The sequence below is a fragment of the Rattus norvegicus genome, chromosome 8, assembly GCF_036323735.1.
Source record: "Rattus norvegicus strain BN/NHsdMcwi chromosome 8, GRCr8, whole genome shotgun sequence".
NCBI classification, from domain to species: domain Eukaryota; kingdom Metazoa; phylum Chordata; class Mammalia; order Rodentia; family Muridae; genus Rattus; species Rattus norvegicus.
In genome coordinates, this window is record NC_086026.1 from 117,421,689 (window position 1) to 117,441,235 (window position 19,547).

The following is a 19,547-nucleotide window of genomic DNA, read 5'->3' on the forward strand; positions in this document are numbered from 1 at the left end:
TCTCTTTAGAAAACAGTTCAAAACTGGGCATTGTGATAAACACCTATAATCTCAGAAATAAGGCAGAGGAAGGAGAATGAAGAGTTCAAGGTTATCCTAGGCTATGTGGCAAGTCCAAAGGCCAGTCTGGGTTACATGAGACTGTCTCCCCTCATCCTCACCAAAAAGAAAGAAAATAGTTTAAAGTTGCATTCACTGGCATACATCTATAATCCCAGCACTCAGGAAACTGAGAAACTGTTTCCAAAAAAAAAAAAAAAAGTTAGTTGAAATTTTCTACCCAATTACATTTCTTCAACAGTTCAAAGTAGCTGTCTTTGTCATTTTATAAAGAAAACTTCTCTACCATGTTTGATAATGTCAAGATAATTCATGTGGTGGTAAAAGTGCCTGCCACATAGACCTGATAATCTGGGTTCCACTCCTTGAACCCACACAAAGGTTGAAAAGAATAGATTCTACAAAATTGTCCTCTGACCCCCATATTCCTCCTCCTCTACCACACATGGAAGGAAGGAAGGAAGGAAGGAAAGAAGGAAGGAAGGAAGGAAGGGAGGGAGGGGGGGGAGGGGGGAGGGGGGAGGGGGGAGGGGGGAGGGGGGAGGGGGGAGGGGGGAGGGAGGGCGGGCGGGCGGGCGGGCAGGCAGGCAAGCAGGCAGGCAGGCACACAGTCTCAGGTGGTGGTGGTGGCATAAGCCATTAATCCCAGAATTTAGGAGGCATAAACAAGTGGATCTCTTGGGAGTTCAAGGACAGTTTGGTCTACAGAGCTAGTTCTAGGACAGTCAAAGCTATGCAAAGAAACCCTGTCTATAAATAAATAAATAAATAAATAAATAAATAAATAAATAAATAAATATGCAGAAAAATAGTACTGAGAAGTAAAAAACAAATTCTGGAGAAGAAAAGTACACTGCTTATAATAAAAAGCTCACCATGGATTTCAACAATAGTTAACTGAGCAAGCAGAAGGATCATAAAACTTGAAAATAGGACAGTACAAAATTAACAACTCACAGAAGCAGAAATGAAAAGCATGATCTAAAATGAATGACAAATATTACAAATGAAAGAGCATCATCAGACCAACATATGAAGCACAGGATTTCCAGAAAGAAGAGAGGGCTGAAAAAGTAGCCAAGTAGGGGCTGGGGATTTAGCTCAGTGGTAGAGCGCTTACCTAGGAAGCGCAAGGCCCTGGGTTCGGTCCCCAGCTCCGAAAAAAAGAACCAAAAAAAAAAAAAAAAAAAGTAGCCAAGTAGATCACTTGATTATGATGCATTTGGGCAATCATTCAATCCCTAGCAAAGAAGAAATAAAATTTTAATTTTGTTTTTGTTTTGTGTTTTAAGACATAGAAGCTGGGCTGGAGAGATGGCTCAGTGGTTAAGAGCACTGGCTGCTCTTCGTGAGGTCCTGAGTTCAAATCCCAGCAACCACATGGTGGCTCACAACCATCTGTAATGGGATCTGATGCCCTCTTCTGGTATGTCTGAAGATAGCTACAATGTACTTATATATAATAAATAAATCTTTAAAAAAAAATAATATTAAAAAACAGGCAGAGAAGCCAAGCTGGTAGCTCAGGTCGCGAACACTTAAGAAACTCAGCAGGACTATCCCCATGAATTCAGCCTCATTTACATACTGAGTGCAAGACCAGTACTGGGTTACTTAAAACTGTCTCACAAAAATAAAAGACAGCAGGAGGGAGAAATGGCTTAGTGGTTGAGAGCACTGGTTGTTCTTCCTACGAACCCACACAGCAGAGCCTATAATTCCATTTCCAGGGGACCTAACACCTTCACACAGACGTACATACAGACAAATATAAAATAAAAATAAACCACAGATACACACTGTTGACCAAAAAAAAAAAAGAAAGAAAAAAGGAAAAAAGAAAAAGGACAAATGATTTATCAACCAGATAAGGAAAAGATAGGAAAACTGAGAGCTTTTAAGAAATGTAGTTTGGGGGCTAGAGAGATGGCTCAGTGGTTAAGAGCACCCGACTGCTCTTCCAGAGGTCATGAGTTCAATTCCCAGCAACCACATGGTGGCTCACAACCATCTGTAATGGGATCCGATGCCCTCTTCTGGTGTGCCTGAAGACAGCGACAGTGTACTCACATAGATAAAATAAATGAAATCTTTTAAAAAAAAGGGGGGGGGGGCTGGGGATTTAGTTCAGTGGTAGAGCGCTTACCTAGGAAGCGCAAGGCCCTGGGTTCGGTCCCCAGCTCCGAAAAAAAGAACCAAAAAAAAAAAAAAAAAAAAAAAAAAAAAGAAATGTAGTTGGGGGGGCGGGTTGGGGATTTAGCTTGTGCCTAGTGAGCACAAGGCCCTGGGTTCGGTCCCCAGCTCCGGAAAAAAAAAAAAAAGAAAAAAAGAAATGTACTTTGGGATGGAGAGATGGCTCAGCGGTTAAAAGCACTGACTGCTCTTCCAGAGGTCCTGAGTTCAAATCCCAGCAACCACATGGTGGCTCACAACCATCTGTAATGGGATCCGATGCCCTCTTCTGGTGTGTCTGAAGACTCATAAAAATAAAAAAAAATCTTTAAAAAAAAAAAAAAGAAAGAAATGTAGTGTAAGCTGGGTGGTGGTGGTGCATGCCGTTAGTCCCAGTGCCTAGAGACAGAGACAGACTGAATTTAAGGTCAGCCTGGTTTACAGAGTGAGTTCCAAGGTCAGCCAGGGCTACACAGAGAAACTATGTCTCAAAAAACCAAAAAATAAAAAATTAAAAAATGTAGTTTAGTAACCAAAGCAAATACAATTCCTCGAGGACAGCAAGATAGGTCACAGGTAATAAACACTATTTGCTGCCAGTCTGATGGCATGAGTTCAATCCCTGGGATTCACAAGAAAACAGATTCTAAGTTACACTCTGACGCTTGACAACCATCATACTTTAAATTTTAAAAATAAAAAACAAGACACTAGTCATAAAAAATACAATTCCTAGATACTAAATAATCTCAAACTATTATCAAAGTTTAAAATACTTTTACTTTTTCTGTGTATGCCTATTTGCCTGCGTGTGTATTTGCTCACCATGAGCAAGTTGTATATGAGTAGACAAAAAGAGAGCACCAGAACCCTGGAGATATCATGTGGATACTGGAAAACAAACCAGGTCCCCTGGAAAAGCATCAAGTACTCTTAAGCAATGAACTCTCTCTCTAGCACCTATTATCAAAGTATAAATGGGAGCCTGATGTATGAACAGCATGACAACAGAGGTCAGAACGTACTAAGGAGTCACCTACATCAAATAGTTCTAAACCATCAACCCTACAAGACACAAATACTAGCCTAGCTTACTGACCACACCCCATACCTATCACGTTCTACGCACAGGAAAGAGTAGATGGGCCCTGTAGTGAATTTTGAAAATACATGCCCAAGTGAAAATGTAGTAGGCCCAGATTCTGGAACTAGTAGTTCAAATATCCAAATGAGAGCTGTGAAAGTTCAAGTAAGAAGAAATAGTTTTACATTGGAAATGGCTCACCTGGTCCTCAGAGGGCGAGCCTCCACATCAAGTTAAAAACTACATTCCTAGTCATGTCCTTCTACATGAGTTCTTTACTTTCAGTTTAGCACAAGAATACCCCTCCACCCCATCCCCCAAATCTAAACAGGTTTCCAGGTTAGCCAGGACAAGATGGCTCAAACCTAACACCCAGGAGAGAGAGGCAAGAGGACTACTATAAATTAGAGCCGGCCAGGGCCAGCCAGGTGTGATGGCTATAATCCAAGCACCACTAGAGGTAGAAACAAGAGCTGAGTGGAGTGTGGTGGCACATGCCATTAGTCCTAGCACTATGGAGGCAGTTAAGAAAACTTACTGTTGGGGTTGGGGATTTAGCTCAGTGGTAGAGCGCTTGCCTAGCAAGCGCAAGGCCCTGGGTTCGGTCCTCAGCTCCAAAAAAAAAAAAAAAAAAAAAAAAAAAAAAAAGAGGATCTGAGTCCAATTCTAAAGGATCTGATGTTTTCTTCTGACATTCTCACCAGGTATATAGAGAGCACATATATACATTAAGCAAAACATTTCTTTGGCTACACAGGATTTGAGGCCAGTCTGGCTTACCTAAGATCTTGTTTTAAAAAAAAAAATAAAATTTAATACCAGCCCCCTTGGTATACAGAGCTAGTTCCAGACAGCCAGAGCTACACAGAGAGACTCTGCCTCATAAAAACAAACATCACCGAATAATAACAAAACTGGCTTTCAGGAAACCAAAAAATAGGCTATGAGAAAAGAGAATCCTCATTACAGGTCAGCACCTTTATATGGATGGAATCATAATGGTAGCCAGTTGATCACTCTTCCTTCCCCACTTACCCCCTTCACGTGTGCTTATTGCATAGCCAAGGCTGGCCTTGAATTCACTATCCTCCTACCTCACCCTCTTTAGTACTGGGATAATTTGTTTTCATATTTAATTTTCTCCTTTGCTGATATTTTTAGTTATATGTATATGTCTCTGTTTGGTATGTGCTTGTAAGTACAGATGCCCATGGGATCAGAGCCTTTGTATGCCCCCAGAGCTGGAGTTACAGATTTTGTGTGCTGGGAACTGAACTCAGGTCCTCTGCAAATAAGTACAAACTTTCTTAACAAAGAGTCTTCATTATATAGCCCAGGTTGACCTTGAACTTCTGCTCCTCCCACTTTCTTCTCGGGAATGCTGGGATTACAAATGTTCACTATCACACCTAAGTTTATTACAAACTGGAGTTCAAGCCCAAGACTTTCTACATGTAGATAAGCACCACACCAACTGCGGCACATCCTTAACCTCTCCAAGTCCTTTTACTGTAATAAAACACGCACAGTTTATCACTTAAGTATTTAAGTATGCAGTTCAATTCAGTGGCTTTAAATATTCATAGTGTTGTACAATCACCAACACCATCCATTTCTTTACTTTTAATCTTGTAAAACTATGGATTATATGGTAATTTCCCACTATTCTCTTACTCCTCTCCTGCTATTCTACTACTCCACTTTTCATATGTTGTTTTGGTTTGGTTGTTGAGATGGAGTTTCTCTATGTAGCCTTGGCTACCCTGGAATTCTGTACACCAGGCTGGCCTCAAGCTCATAGAGACCGGTCTGCCTCTGCCTCTAGAGTACTGGGACTAAAGGCATGTATCACCTCTGACTTACGGTTTTTGACTACTGAATTCCTCAACAACTGAAATCATATAGTGCTTTCCTTACAAATGACTTATTTCACTTACCATGACATGTAACATAAGAGTGCCCATCGGGGCTGAAGATATGGCTCAACGGTTACGAGCACTGACTGTTCTTCTAGATTCCAGAGGTCCTGAGTTCAATTCCCAGCAACCACATGGTGGCTCACAACCATTTGTAATGGGATCCAGTACCCTCTTCTGGTGTGTCTGAAGACAGCTACAGTGCACTTATATATAATAAATGAATAAATCTTAAAAAAAAAAAAAAATGGGCTGGAGAGATGGCTCAGCGGTTAAGAGCACCCGACTGCTCTTTCAGAGGTCATGAGTTCAATTCCCAGCAACCACATGGTGGCTCACAACCATCTGTAAAGAGATCTGATGCCCTCTTCTGGTGTATCTGAAGACAGCTACAGTGTACTTACATATAATAAATGAATAAATCTTTTTTAAAAAAAAAAAAGATTTATTTATTTATTTATTTTCTTCTTCTTTTTTTTCGGAGCTGGGGACCAAACCCGGTGGCCTCCATAAGCATCTACACTCACTTGCACATACTTACAGATTCATATACATGTATTTAAAAAGATTTTAAGTCCTCTACACAAAGGATGAAATACTATTGAATGAGAAAAGGAATAAAATTCTGATACATACCATCTAATCAATCAACTTTAAGAAACAATCATACTGGGGTTGGGGATATAGCTCAGTGGTAGAGCGCTTGCCTAGCAACCGCAAGGCCCTGGGTTCAGTCCCCAGCTCCGAAAAAAAGAAAAAGAAAAAAAAAAAGAAAGAAAGAAACAGTCATACTAAGCCAAATAATCCAACATAGAAAATACCATATTGCATCATTCAATTTATACTTGAAACATGGGGCTGGAGAGATGGCTCAGTGGTTAAGAGCACTGACTGCTCTTCCAAAAGTCCTGAGTTCAAATCCCAGCAATCACATGGTGGCTCACCACCACCTGTAATGGAATCTGATGCCCTCTTCTGGTGTGTCTGAAGACAGCTAAATAAATAAATCTTTAAAAAAAAAAAAAGCAACTATACTTGAAACACAAAATTCAGAGAAACAAAGTAGAGTAAAAGTTATCAGGAGCTACAAGGAAAAATTGAAAGTTACTTGTTTACTGATTACAGAGTTTCTAATAGATCAACGTTTTAGCAATAACCATTGATGGTTGTAACATGTGGATGTAACTAATGCTGCAGAACTGTATACTTTAAGATGGCTTAAAAGGTAAATTTTTGTTACAATGTATACAGTACAATGTAGGGTAAAGTGACACACCTTATGACCTTAGTACTCGGCTGCAGTAGTAGTAGGAATTCCAGGCCAGGTGGGCTACATGAAACTGTATCTTAAAAAAAAAAAAAAAAAAAAAAAAAAAAAAAAGACAAGTTGCCAGGCTTGGTGGCACAGGCCCCTAAATCCCAGCACAGGGAAGATGAGGCAGCCAGGATATTTAGTGGGACCCTGTCTCAAAAGGGTGGAGATTGTTGGGAAAATAGCTCAGTTGGTAAACTGTTTCCTGAGTTGAATACCTAGCACCAACAATAAAAAGATAGGCATGATGATCCATGCTTATAATGTCAGCACTGGAGAGGTGTAGACAGGAGAATCCTTGGGACAAGATGGCTGCAACCTATCTAACTAGCAAGTCATAGGTCCCAGGAGAGACTCTGTCTCAAAAAAGGTGGGAACTGGTGAAATGGCTCAATAAGTACCTACTGCCAGGCTTAACAGACTGAGTTTGATTCTCACAACCCCCATGGTAGGATAAGAGAACCAACTCCAACTTGTCCTGACCTCAGAGACTGAGAAATTCAGAGACTCTGTTTACAGTAGCTTGGGCTACATACACAAAATTATTATTTCAAAGGAAAATGAAAAAGCAATAGCAGTGGCTAATATTTAGTGAATATCGTATGTATACCAGACATTGTCCTAAGAGCATTACATGTATTATATAATAAATATAGGCTGGGGAGACATAGCTTAGTGGGAGATTGACTGTCTAAAATTCACAAAGCTATGGGCTCTTTTTCTAGTGCCACAAGCTCAGAATGGTGACCCATGGGGAAAAAAAGTGCAGTATCACATTAAATAAATAATCTAACTCACCAAAACAACAATACTACATGAGATGTCTGTATACATTAACCTTATTTCAATTGAAGAACTGAAGCTTGAAGAGGTTGATTTGTCCACTGTCAGTGTTAGTGAAAGGTACATGGATTCAATGTCAGATTTCTGAAACTCTAGTTATCAACTCTACTACACTGAGTTACACACCATGACAGAATTGTTATAAACACACTCAGATCAGGCTTGTAGGCACAAACCTTTAACACCAGTACTCTAGAGGCAGAGGCAGGCAGATCTAAGTTGTGACAAGCCTAGTCCCTATACCCAGTTCCAGGCCACCCAGGACTAAACAGTGAAACTGTCTCAAATAAATAAATCAAAGTTTTTCAATAGTTTTATTATCTACATAATTCTGATTCTGAACCAAGCCATTAACATCAGTTTATACGTCTATGCATGGTGCCAAATTTCTATTTCAAGAGCACATTTAAGAGCTGAGTATATGGGGTTGGGGATTTAGCTCAGTGGTAGAGCGCTTGCCTAGCAAGTGCAAGCAAGCGCAAGGCCCTGGGTTCGGTCCCCAGCTCCAAAAAACAAACAAACAAACAAGAGCTGAGTATATAATATAGTATGAGTAGGAGTATAGTAGACTAATACTTAAGCCTAAAGTATATTTATTTAATAACCTTCCCTTAGCTAGGAATGACAGCAGTCAACTGTAGTGCTTAGAAAGTACAAGTGGAAAGATTAGGCGTTTAATGCAAGTTTAATTCAAATCTAGCCTGGCTATGAGAGACCCTGTATTTAATGGGGGTGTGGGTGGGGCAACAATAATTCTCCCATCAGAAATTCTTCCTTAATGTGAAGAGCTACAGAAACCTAGGATCCTAATGGTAAGAATAGACTCAAGCCCAGTAAGAAAATTCTGTAAGGAAGCTGGTATCTGAGTGGTAGAGAACTTGCCTAGCATGCATAAAGAAAGCCCTGGATTCAATAAGCAAGGGTGTTAGGCCAGCTGAGAAACGAGCCCTACCTATCCTACACTACAGAATACATATATTATATATAATTCTATAAATTTTATAGATAGATAAGCATTTATATAAGTGTACTAGTTAAGGAGTTAAAACTCAGACTCAAAGATTTTAAGTGTCTCAATGCAGCTTAAGACTGCCTCAAACCTGACATCCTCTTACCTCAGCCTCCTAAATTCTAGGATTAAACTCCACTAAGCCTGGCATCAGATTCAACTAGTACGTATCCTCAGGATGGTAATATAGTGCTAATTACTTTCCACATTGTCATAGCTGTTGACACTTTTCCCTTTGATCCTCACTAGCTTGGTAACTGTGGCATATTTAATCAACAGGAAGTTGGAAACTAACAATAGTGAGGCACAATCCAGAGTTCAGAAAATGACCTGGGTGATCAAGGGAAACTACTAAACTCCTTCACTTATATCCAATTAGTCTGAACTTAATAAGCAAGCCTAGAGTGAGGGGGAAAAAAATCCAAACTACCTCCAGTGTATGTCCTTTACATATCAAGCCTTTTGTTGTTTTTATTAAGAAACGCACCCCACACTTGATTTCATTAGCTCAACGTCAATTGTAAAGTTAAAGGAAATGCACATTATTTACAACGCCAAAAGGAATCTAAAGCACGAATATGTGGAAACATCACTCTCTTCCTACATTCGTCCAACGGGTACAGAACCCACCAGTCACCCTCGCCCGCCTCCCGGTTCTACGGGCCCGTGGGCCAGGTTCTGAGCTCTCGCACCTTCCTGTCTGGGTGTCTGGGTGGGCGGCCAAGGTTACTTGCAGGGCACAAGAACTCCGTATCTAGTGATGTCTCAGAACGGGATCACAAATAGAAGGGGAAAGAAAAAGAAATCCCTCCTGCAGCTCCACAGAACTGAGCGCCGGAACCGCTACCACGCGCAGGTCGCTGGCCCCACAGCTGGCCGCTCCGCGGTGGGACCGGTAATTCTACGGCCGCCTCGGGCCCCGCCCCGGGCCCGCGACCGTTCCGGGGCGTTCCTGCCGCGAGCGGCGCCTCCCTCAACACACCACCGCTAGGCTGTCTTCGCGAGCGAGGCCGCAGCAGCCCCGTGTCTTCGAAGTCACGACTCCTAGGCCGCGCGGGCCGACGATTACCAGAGCCGCCCGGACCGCTGACCCTATCCCAGCAGCTCGGGCACGCCCTCTCTCGTATCCTGGGCCCTTACCAAGGCAGCGTAGCCCCCGCGGCCCGCTCCTCCTCCTCCTCAGCGGCCGCCACGGACCCAGCGTCCCGGAGACCGGAACTTCCTCCCGGTGGGCTCCGGCTTCCACAAAGGCGTCGCGCCACCGCCTTCAGCGCTGGGCCCGCCGGGAGATGAAGTACGGGCGCAAATCCCGCCGCCTCCTCTCCCGCCGTGCCCTGCGCGCAGCGGCTTTGACGGCTGGTGGAGCCGCTACCCAATGGAAAGGCACGCTGCTAGCCACTGCCCAATGAGAAGGCGCGCTTCTCCGCAGGGCCTGCTGGGAGTTATGGTTTGGCCTCAGTGGTGTCGCTGCTTCTCTGGAGCTTTCCTCGCAAGTGTGCAAGATGTTCAGATGGCTTTGACATCCTAGGTTTACTCCCTGCCAAGTGCTGCGGGACGGTCTTAGCCTTGCCCCTTTGGAAAGAGAGGAATTGTCAGTTCGTGTGCAGAAGATGGAAGAGGATCTTTTCGGTCTTATTCTCTTAAGGCAAAAGGCTGCTGGCTTTTTGGCTACAAAAGACTCCGTCTACCTAAGTCCAGAGCATAAGAGCAAAAGTAACGCTAGAGTTGAAGAGGTATTAGGACCCAAAGACTCGTCCTTTTTACCTACCGATAGCCTTCTGGTCAAAAACTCCAAGCAGAAATCATCCGTGTTAAAGTTTCAGTAGCTCAACCCATAAAAGAAAATACAACTTGCTTCCACAGGGCCTTGCTAGCTCTGGGCAATAAATGTAGACACGTGTGACTCGTCACAAAAACTGCACATAATAATTCTAACGGAAAACAAGCAAAGGAACTGTTGATTCCCAACCTTTTTCAGAATCTTACAGCTAATGACCTTAAAACACCTGACTTCAAGTTCTGAGGAAGCTTGTCTAAATTGTAAGGAGCTTGCTGGTCCCAGCCACCTGGTGCCATGTGTGTATGCCCTGGCGATATGACCTGATGTTGTAGCTTAAATTCAATACTTTAAGGTCAAAGAAAGACGCCTAGAGAAATAGCTCATCAGCTAAGAACACTGACTGCTTTCCAGAGGTTCAATTCCCAAAACCCACACGGCAGTTCACAATCCTCTGATCCTTCAGTTCAATGGAATCCGGTGCCCTTTTCTGGCCTCTGAGGGGCCATATGTGTGTACATATGTGATGAATAAAAGATCAATAAATGCTGCTACCGTAAATGCCCACTGGAAAAAAAAGCTGGGCATGGAGCCTAGAAGTGATGGTGCAAGATTCTAATCCCACCACTCCAGAGGCAGAAACAGATGGATCTCTGAGTTCAAGGCCAGCCTGGTCTACAGAGTGGGTTCTAGTACAGTCTGAGCTACAAAAAGAAACGCCTGTCTCAAATAAATAGATGGATAAATAAATATATAATATATAAAACACACACACATACACACACATGTACATATACACTCTCAGGCTGAACTGAGACCAGTGTGATCTACATAACAAGTTCTAGGACAACCAAGATTACATAGTAGAGAAACTTTGTCTCAAAAAAAAAAAAGACAAGGTCTCTCATAACTCAGGCTGACTTCCAGTTCACTATGTACCCAAAGCTAGCCCAGATCATCTACCCATCCCTACCTTCCAAATACTGGGATTACTGCAATGCGCAGCCATGCTCATCTGGTGGGTTGTGTGTACACATGAATGTGGAAGCTAGAGATGAACTTTCAAGTGTCTGCCTCGGTGGTTCTTCGCCTCACTTTTCATTATTATTTTATGCGAATGGGCAGTTTGCCTGTATATCTGTGCCTGGTGCCTATAGAGGCCAGAAGAAGGTATTGAGCCTCTGGAACTGGAATTATAGACATTTTTAGTCATCATTGTGGGGGCCATGAATAGAATCCACTTCTAAAACAGTCAGTGCTTCTAACCACAAAGCCATCCCTCTGGGCCCTTCACTTTATGTTTTGAGGCAGAGTCTCTCACTAAACCTGGAGTTCACCAATTCAACTAGACTGGCTGGCTAGGAAGTGCCAGGGACTTGTTTCTACCCGACTCCAGCACTGGGACTATAGATGAGTGCTGCCATGCTCAACACTTTTACCCAAGGGGTTGAGAGTCAAACTCAGGTCTTCACATTTGCTTAAATGCTTAACCAACTTAGCCATCTCCCCCAGCTTTCTCTGCTTAAAAGACCTCAAGGTGGTTTTAGGAATGGAGAAATGGCTCAGAAGTTAAAAACAGTGATTGATATTGCAAAGGAACCAAGTTGGGTTCCCAGCATCCACATAGTGTTTCATAACCATCCATTTCCAGTTCCAGGAGATCCAATGCCATCTTCTGACCTCCACAGGCATTAGGCATGCACATGGTGCAGACATACATGCATGATACATGGACAAGACACCCATATACAGCATTAAATAATATCTTTTTAAAGGGTCTTGATAGGGGTTGGGGATTTAGCTCAGTGGTAGAGTGCTTGCCTAGGAAGCGCAAGGCCCTGGGTTCGGTCCCCAGCTCCGAAAAAAAAAAGAACCAATAAATAAATAAATAAATAAATGGATGGATGGATGGATGGATGGTCTTGATATATAGCTTCCTTTGTCCGGAAACTGGAGAAAATCCTACTGCCACAGATTCTACAGTGCTAGGACTCTTTAAGTAGGTATATCCTACTTAACTCAAAGAGAGGTTTGGGTTTTTTTTGTTACCATTGTTATTTTAGGTTTTGTTGTTTTGTTTCTGAAACAGTGTTTCCCAATGTAGCTTTAGCTGTCCTAGAACTCACAGAGATTTGCCTGCCTCTGCCTCTCTAAGTGCTAGGACTAAAGGTGTTCTGAGGGCTAAAGTTATGTTTTAAGTTTAAATTACTATGCTTAAGAAATCAATAAAATGGGTTGGAGAGATGGCTCAGCGGTTAAGAGCACTGACTGCTCTTCCAGAGGTCCTGAGTTCAATTCCCAGCAACCACATGGTGGCTCACAACCATCTGTAATGGGATCTGATGCCCTCTTCTAATGTGTGAAGACAGCTACAGTGTACTCATATTCACAAAATAAATAAATTAGTTTTTTTTAAAAAAGAAAAAATCGGGATTGGGGATTTAGCTCAGCGGTAGAGCGCTTGCCGAGCAAGCGCAAGGCCCTGGGTTCGATACCCAGCTCCGAAAAAAAAAAAAAAGAAAAGAAAAAGAAAAGAAAAAAATCAATAAAATGGGCTGGAGAGATAGCTCAGCAGTTAAGAGCACTGACTGCTCTTCTAGAGGACCTGGTTCAGTTCCCGGCAGGCAACCACATGGTAGCTCACAACCATCTGTAATGGAATCTGATGCCCTCTTCTGATGTGACTGGAGAGAGCAAAGGTGTGCTCACACACATAAAATAAATAAATTTGGGGTTGGGGATTTAGCTCAGTGGTAGAGCGCTTGCCTAGGAAGCGCAAGGCCCTGGGTTCGATCCCCAGCTCCAAAAAATAAAATAAAATAAAATAAAATAAAATAAAATAAATTTAAAATAAAAAAAAATAAGACAAAAATGCCTCTAACCTGTAATCTCTACTTGGCTCAAAGATAGATAACTTCCTAGAAGGTTGTTCACATAAAATAACAAGCCATGTGTTTTCACTTCTGTAAACAAGGTTGGTTGCTCCAGCTGCACGGAATGTAGTTGGTCATATGTAGGTGTGAGGTATGTAAGCAGGAAGCACATTAGGATGTTGTATGCTTGCCCCCAATGGACAAAAATGGAAAGTGCATAGCCTTGTGGGTTTTGTCTTTATAAGCAGCACACTAATAAAATTCATTATGTAGACAGGCTGGCCTTGAACTCACAGAGATCTGCCTGCTTCTATCTCTCTAAGTGCTAGGAATAAAGATGTTCTGAGGGACATTCTCTGGAAATCCCATATGTAGTGGTGAATAGTTAATCCACTTTGAACTCCCTACCGGCAGGTGATTGTGCTTCTAGCCACCCACCAGAGTTGTCTGGATTCGCAAATAAAACATGCAGGCATGCGCACACGCACCAGACACACACACACACACACACACACACACACACACGCACACACACACACACACACACAAGATCAGCTTAGTTTTGATATGCCTTGACTAGTTCAACGGCTAGTCAATGGCTGGGCATTTCCAAACCTGCAAACCTCCAAACCACTTTCCCAGGTTCTTACATGTCAGAGGGCTCTTATTTCTGATCTCTATGCATCCTAGTTATGGTGTGGTCCATCCTACACCCCTCTCATGGCGGAATCCCCGTTCTTTTACACAGTGTTTCTTGCCTAGAAATCCTTAAAGTCCTGCCTCTTTCTCCCTGCCCAGCCATTGGCCATTGGCCCTTTATTGATCAATCAAAACCAATTAGGGACAGGAACCCTCAGCATCTGGACATTCAGATTTCCGAGTGACTTTGGGAGCCAAATTAAGACAAAGTATTAGAACCCAATACCCATGTCCATCATATTGGCCAGTATTTAATAAAGCTTGCTTCAAATTTGGCTCTAAAATCTGTGGTAATGATCTTATTCTCACCTGGTAGAATTAACATTTTCTGGAGGCCCCAGAGAGATCAGACCACCCACCCAAACTTTCACTCAGGGATGCTGGGGCTGAAGACCCATCTCAGAGTTGTACGCCCAGAGACACTGCAAGGCTCCACAGCATGCTTTCAGTGCCGAATCAGAATAAACTATAGTGCTGAGAAAAACAGCCACTATCCACAAAGGCCTTCTCTGGAAGTTACCTCTAGTTCTCTGTTTGTGCGATCCTGATCTGGAGCACAGAGGTTTTTGACAAGACCCAAATACTCTCCTGTTCAGGGCAAAAAGTGAGATGTTACCCATCTACCTGTTTCCAGTTGTTTGAAATGTTTTTCTGTTTTGTGTGGGCAGTTGAATCTGTGTTTTCTGGTGTGTTCATAAGTTTTGTTGCAAACATGGTTCCTGAGAAGGATATGGGTCAGGATCAGTTGAACCTGATGAATGATGGTGGCCACTGCATGTTTTGTTTAGGACTGGTCTCCTTTGAGTGTGTGATCTTTCTGTGTTTTGTGTTTATTGGTTTTGATTTTGCTCTCTCTGCCTCTCCCGGTTGCTACCTGCCACTACTAACATTACTTGCCATGACTGCTTTAATGGTCATGGCTCAGAATTTGTTTATGAGCTTTCTGGCCATTGGATTCAGTTTAGCAGGGATCCAAACATCTTTTGTGTGTGGATACTTTTAAAGTTGTTTTACCAGGCATCAATGATATACCTTTAAACCCAGCTCTCATTAGCAGAGGCAGGTGGAGTTCTGTGATTTCAAGGCCAACCTGGTCTATAAAGTGAGTCCTAGGACAACCAGGGCTACACCAAGAAACCCTAGCTCAAAAAACAAACAAACAAAACCAACAAAAACTTAAGTTGTGGGGTTGGGGATTTAGCTCAGTGGTAGAGCGCTTGCCTAGCAAGCGCAAGGTCCTGGGTTCAGTCCCCAGCTCCAAAAAAAAAAAAAAGGAAAAAAAAAGGAAAAAAAAAACTTAAGTTGTTTCATGATGTTCTACTTTAGCGGGAAGCTGGCTCTAAAGTTGAGTTATGGTTCTCCCTTCTGTAGGCCCAAGCATGGTTATTTAAGTTTCTTCTATGAACTGTGTCACGCAGGGCCACCTGACTCTGTAACAGGGGAAAGAAAGCAAAACAGAACATCCAAAAAAAGGACCATTGGTTTCATCTAACAGCCTAAAACTGCCTAAGTTTTGTAAGACTATCATATAAACTATCTGTACCTCATGATTCGTAAGTTTATTGGGTGTGGTTAAATCTGTAAAATCTATTACAAAAAGTTAACTTACGGGGTTGGGGATTTAGCTCAGTGGTAGAGCGCTTGCCTAGGAAGCGCAAGGCCCTGGGTTCGGTCCCCAGCTCCGAAAAAAAGAACCCCCCCCAAAAAAAAGTTAACTTACATAATCTTATAACACAAGGGATTGCCAGTTAAAAATCTATACATAGGTAATCTTAAAGAACCATGTGGCACGATGCCACTTTGCATATAAGCAATTATGTGGCTTTGGTGCATCTTTTTTTTAACACCCCCCCCCCAGCTTTGATGATTTTTAGCTGCTGTCCACATCACAATGGAGGCATCCACATAGCTATCAGCCATCTTTCCTAGGGTTGGAGAGGGTGGACGTCATGTGACTTCACTGCCATCTCAATTAAAGGTGGTCACATGATATAAACCAACCAAGGAGGCAACAGCAGGACTCCAAGGTATCTGGATTAGGACAGATTCTTTTTTTTTTTTTTTTTTTAAGATTTATTTATTATGTATACAATGTTGCACCTGCATGTACACGTGCAGGCCAGAAGAGGGCACCAGATCCCATTACAGATGGTTGTGAGCCACCACATGGTTGCTGGGAATTGAACTCATGACCTCTGGATAAGCAAACAGTGCTCTTAATCTCTGAGCCATCTCTCCAGCCCTCTGAGCCATCTCTCCAGCCCTAGGCCATATTCTTTCATAATAATTTCTGTCCTGAAAACAAAGTCATGAGAACGAGGTGTTGGACCTTAATACTAATGTTATAGTCCACCATGGTCAGATAGTGTTCCTGAGCTTGGCCCAAAATGAAAGACTTCCTCTTCTTAGTCGAGTTTCCTTTTCTCTAACTGATCCGGGAAGGCTGACCCCGATTTTCTACCAGAGGAATGTTACATATTCCTTGACAAAATTACAAGTTCAATTTCCTAGAATGCCTCTCCGTGCAAATGAGGTATCCCCAGAACCTTAAGCCTGAAACAATGAAATTTCATCCTAAGAAGAGCCCCTAGGGGTGTGTGTGTGTGTGTGTGTGTGTGTGTGTGTGTGTGTGTAAAAGTGTACGTGAATAAGATGTTTCGTTGACTATTGTCTAAGAGAGCTGTTTTCTTTCTTTCTTTTTTTTTTTTTTTTTGGTTCTTTTTTTCGGAGCTGGGGACCGAACTCAGGGCCTTGCGCTTCCTAGGCAAGCGCTCTACCACTGAGCTAAATCCCCAACCCCAGAGAGCTGTTTTCTAAATGAGCTTTAACATCGAAATCTTCCAAGGAGACCTTCTACTCCAATCTGGCATTCACTGCCAGACCAGAATCCTGCGGACCCACCCATTCCAGATTTTGATTCATCCTTTCCCCGCCCCATGTGCATCAGGGCCGGGACACCCCAAGGGAAGAAGCAGAAAAACAGAACCACACAAGATTTAGGGAAGATAGGATTTTACAACAAAGCTAGTTTAATAAGATACTGAAGCCGCACCTCTGTGTGTTCGTATACAAGAATGTACCTACCTCCTGCTGGCTAAAAGGACTTCCCAGCCCAAGGGTTTGGCAATCAAGAGCCAAGGAATACCACAAAGTCACATCACACAACAAATCTTGCACAAGCGATTTATTGCGGAGAAACACAGAATGTGGGCTGCTTCTGAGAAGAAACAGAAACAGAAAGAACAGCCAGGTGGGTGGAGAGGACAGACCTGATAGGATTTTTGGAGCATGCGCAGTGAGTGAGTAGCCCATGCTCCATGAACTAATGGAGAAACGCAGCGGTGCCGCAGGTATTGCTTGGCTGTTAATGCTGAGTCATAGAAGTGGGTATTTCCAAGTCCAGGGTGTGGGGACAGGACAGGAGCAGGGTGACTTTTTACTGGCCTGTTACCCTACATTCCTCCCCTTTTGATCCACTATTGATAACCAATCCGGGGGTCAGGAGATGGGATGTTGTTAATTCTTAGAGTACTTCTCACTGTTTGGGGGCATTAAGTCCTTAATCGTCACTGTCAGGGCATAATTAGGGGGCTGTAGGCCTCTGGTTCTGTCGGTAGGAACTGATAATCCAATAAAAACAAGCGGTTACAAGTCTGGTTAGAAATCTTTGAATTTTCCGATCTCTTTACAGATGGTTGTGAGCCACCATGTGGTTGCTGGGATTTGAACTCAGGACCTCTGGAAGAGCAGTCGGTGCTCTTAACCGCTGAGCCATCTCTCCAGCCCCTGGCCACTTCTTATAGTAATCTTTTGGTCCTAGAGAACATAGGCATAGGGTGTAAACCACCATGAAGGAGAGATGGCTATAGGAGCTATAGGGAACTGGACTGCCTTTGATAGCCTAAGATGGAGCAAATTCCAATGGGCTGTTGGTTAGATGTCGGAGTCTCTTAGACCTTAAATATCCTTATGTAAGAGCCTGTAGATAGGAAAAGAGAAGCGGGAATCAAGGTCCAATCCGGTGAAGTTGAGCATAGTCAACTGTGGAACCTCATTTTTCTGAGATTAAAGGCAATCTCCGAGACCCATTTAAACTGTGGCGGGAACAGTTGAGACATCTGTAGCTGGGGAGTCGGTGAACGTTGTCTCTTCCGGCGTGAACATGGTGCGGACCAAAGCAAACTCCCAGGAGCCTACAGGAAAGTGGTGGCTTCTCAAGCCCCTAGGAAGGTGCTTGGCTCCTCCACTTGGTCACCAATTCTTCAGGTTCGTCGAGAAAAGCTGAAAATAAGTATGCTGGAGGGAACCTGGTCTGTGTGCGCCCAACTCCCAAGTGGCAAAAAGGCATCGGGGAATTCTTCAGGTTGTCCCCTAAAGATTCTAAAAAAGAAAACCAGATTCCTGAAGAAACAGGAAGCAGTGGCTTAGGAAAAGCAAAGAGAAAAGCGCGTCCCTTGCAACCTGATCACGGTGATGATGAAAAAATGAAGAGAATTTATTCATCTGAATAATGTCTTCAGTCTACTTACATATTCTAGGATGTAAATTTGGGTAAATGAGTTTGTCCAATTGGCTTGTTAACAGGCATTTAATTGACAAAAAGTGAGGCTAACATTTAGCCATTCAAAAGAAACCAGCATAAAAGTGGTGAATTTTTATAATTTGTAAATTTGAATTGCATGCTTGAATTTATGTCATTTTACCTGTGACGCTTCTTCCTAAAACTAACATTACATGATGCTCTAATTACTAATCTACTGTCTCTGCTTAGATTTTTTTTGTACTGATGCCATTTTACGGGCATTGATTATGGAAATGGTGCCATATTTTTATGTGTGCGTGCTCCTGTGTTTGTGCCACAGTGCATTTTGACTTAGTCTTTTTTAACATTAAAAAATTCAATATTAAAAAAAAAAGGCAATCTCCATATCTTCTGGAGCTTAAGGAAGCAAGGGCTTCTGGGGGTGTAAAATGAAGACTCATCCCACTGTTTTGAAATTTTGGGAGCAAAGGGTTTAAGGTGGGGGGTTGGGGATTTAGCTCAGTGGTAGAGCGCTTGCCTAGCAAATGCAAGGCCCTGGGTTCAGTCCTCAGCTCCGGGGAAAAAAAAGAAAAAAAAAGAAAAAAAAAAGGGTTTAAGGTGTAAAAAGGTGCAGGACGCCTTGAAGTTCAGTGGCAGTGGCAATGATAACTCGAAAGGGCCTTTTCATCTGGGGGAGAGGGTTAAAGTTCACTAGACTGACTAGCATCAGCCACCCCTAGATAATTGCCAATGGAGATAGGTAGAGAGGCTGTTTGGAGAGGGCCCTCAGCCTGAGGAAAGCTAAGGGTAGAAACTTTACCCAATCTGGGTGAAGTTCTTGTGAAAGCTTAGTAAGGATGTTTTTGAGGGAACAGGGAACAATCATTTTGGTTTGTTTTTTTTTTTTTTCCTCAGCCTTTCCCAAGGACTGAGTGTGATAAGGGATCTTTGTAGATTTAGATAAAGTTTGAGAGATTTGAGAAGTATACTCAAGGGTCATTATCTGATTGAGTGAGAGATGATCTCTCAGAGGAGAAGATTTAAGACTCTTTGATCCCCCCCCCCCTTTTTTTTTTGGTAGGGAGTGCTTCCATCCACCTTGAATAAGAGTCTACCAGGACCAGGGGTATTAGATTCATCTGACAGTGGGCATGTGGGCAAAACTGAGCTGCTAGTCAGTCCCTGGGAGACATCTCTGGTCTGGTGAGTGGGAAATCAGGAGCTATGGTAACTAGAGTTAGGGTTAGAGGCCGGACAGGTCTTACTGAAAGACCCCCAGA

The 19,547-nt window shown here is 42.9% G+C and overlaps 1 protein-coding gene, 1 non-coding gene and 1 pseudogene across 7 annotated transcripts in view; 2 read left to right on the forward strand and 1 right to left on the reverse strand.

Annotated features, from left to right (window-relative positions):
* The window catches only part of Rbm6 (RNA binding motif protein 6), a 103,791-nt gene extending 94,082 nt beyond the window's left edge, over window positions 1–9,709 (reverse strand). For 4 of the 6 annotated variants that reach the window (XM_039081594.2, XM_006243780.5, XM_063265629.1 and 1 more), the window contains exon 1: window positions 9,537–9,675. The gene's annotated coding sequence lies outside the window, so the exon portion shown is untranslated. Of the gene's footprint in view, window positions 1–9,088; window positions 9,384–9,536 lie in introns of those variants that run through there. The other 2 variants (XM_006243781.4, NM_001108186.1) reach the window with 2 other exon arrangements.
* Window positions 9,710–12,900: 3,191 nt separating this feature from the next.
* On the forward strand, window positions 12,901–12,981 carry Trnap-agg36 (transfer RNA proline (anticodon AGG) 36). Its single transcript has one exon. It is a non-coding gene; the product is annotated as a tRNA-Pro (tRNA).
* A 3,300-nt stretch (window positions 12,982–16,281) lies between these two features.
* LOC134479963 (PCNA-associated factor-like) lies at window positions 16,282–18,256 on the forward strand (annotated as a pseudogene).
* Window positions 18,257–19,547: the final 1,291 nt, after the last annotated feature.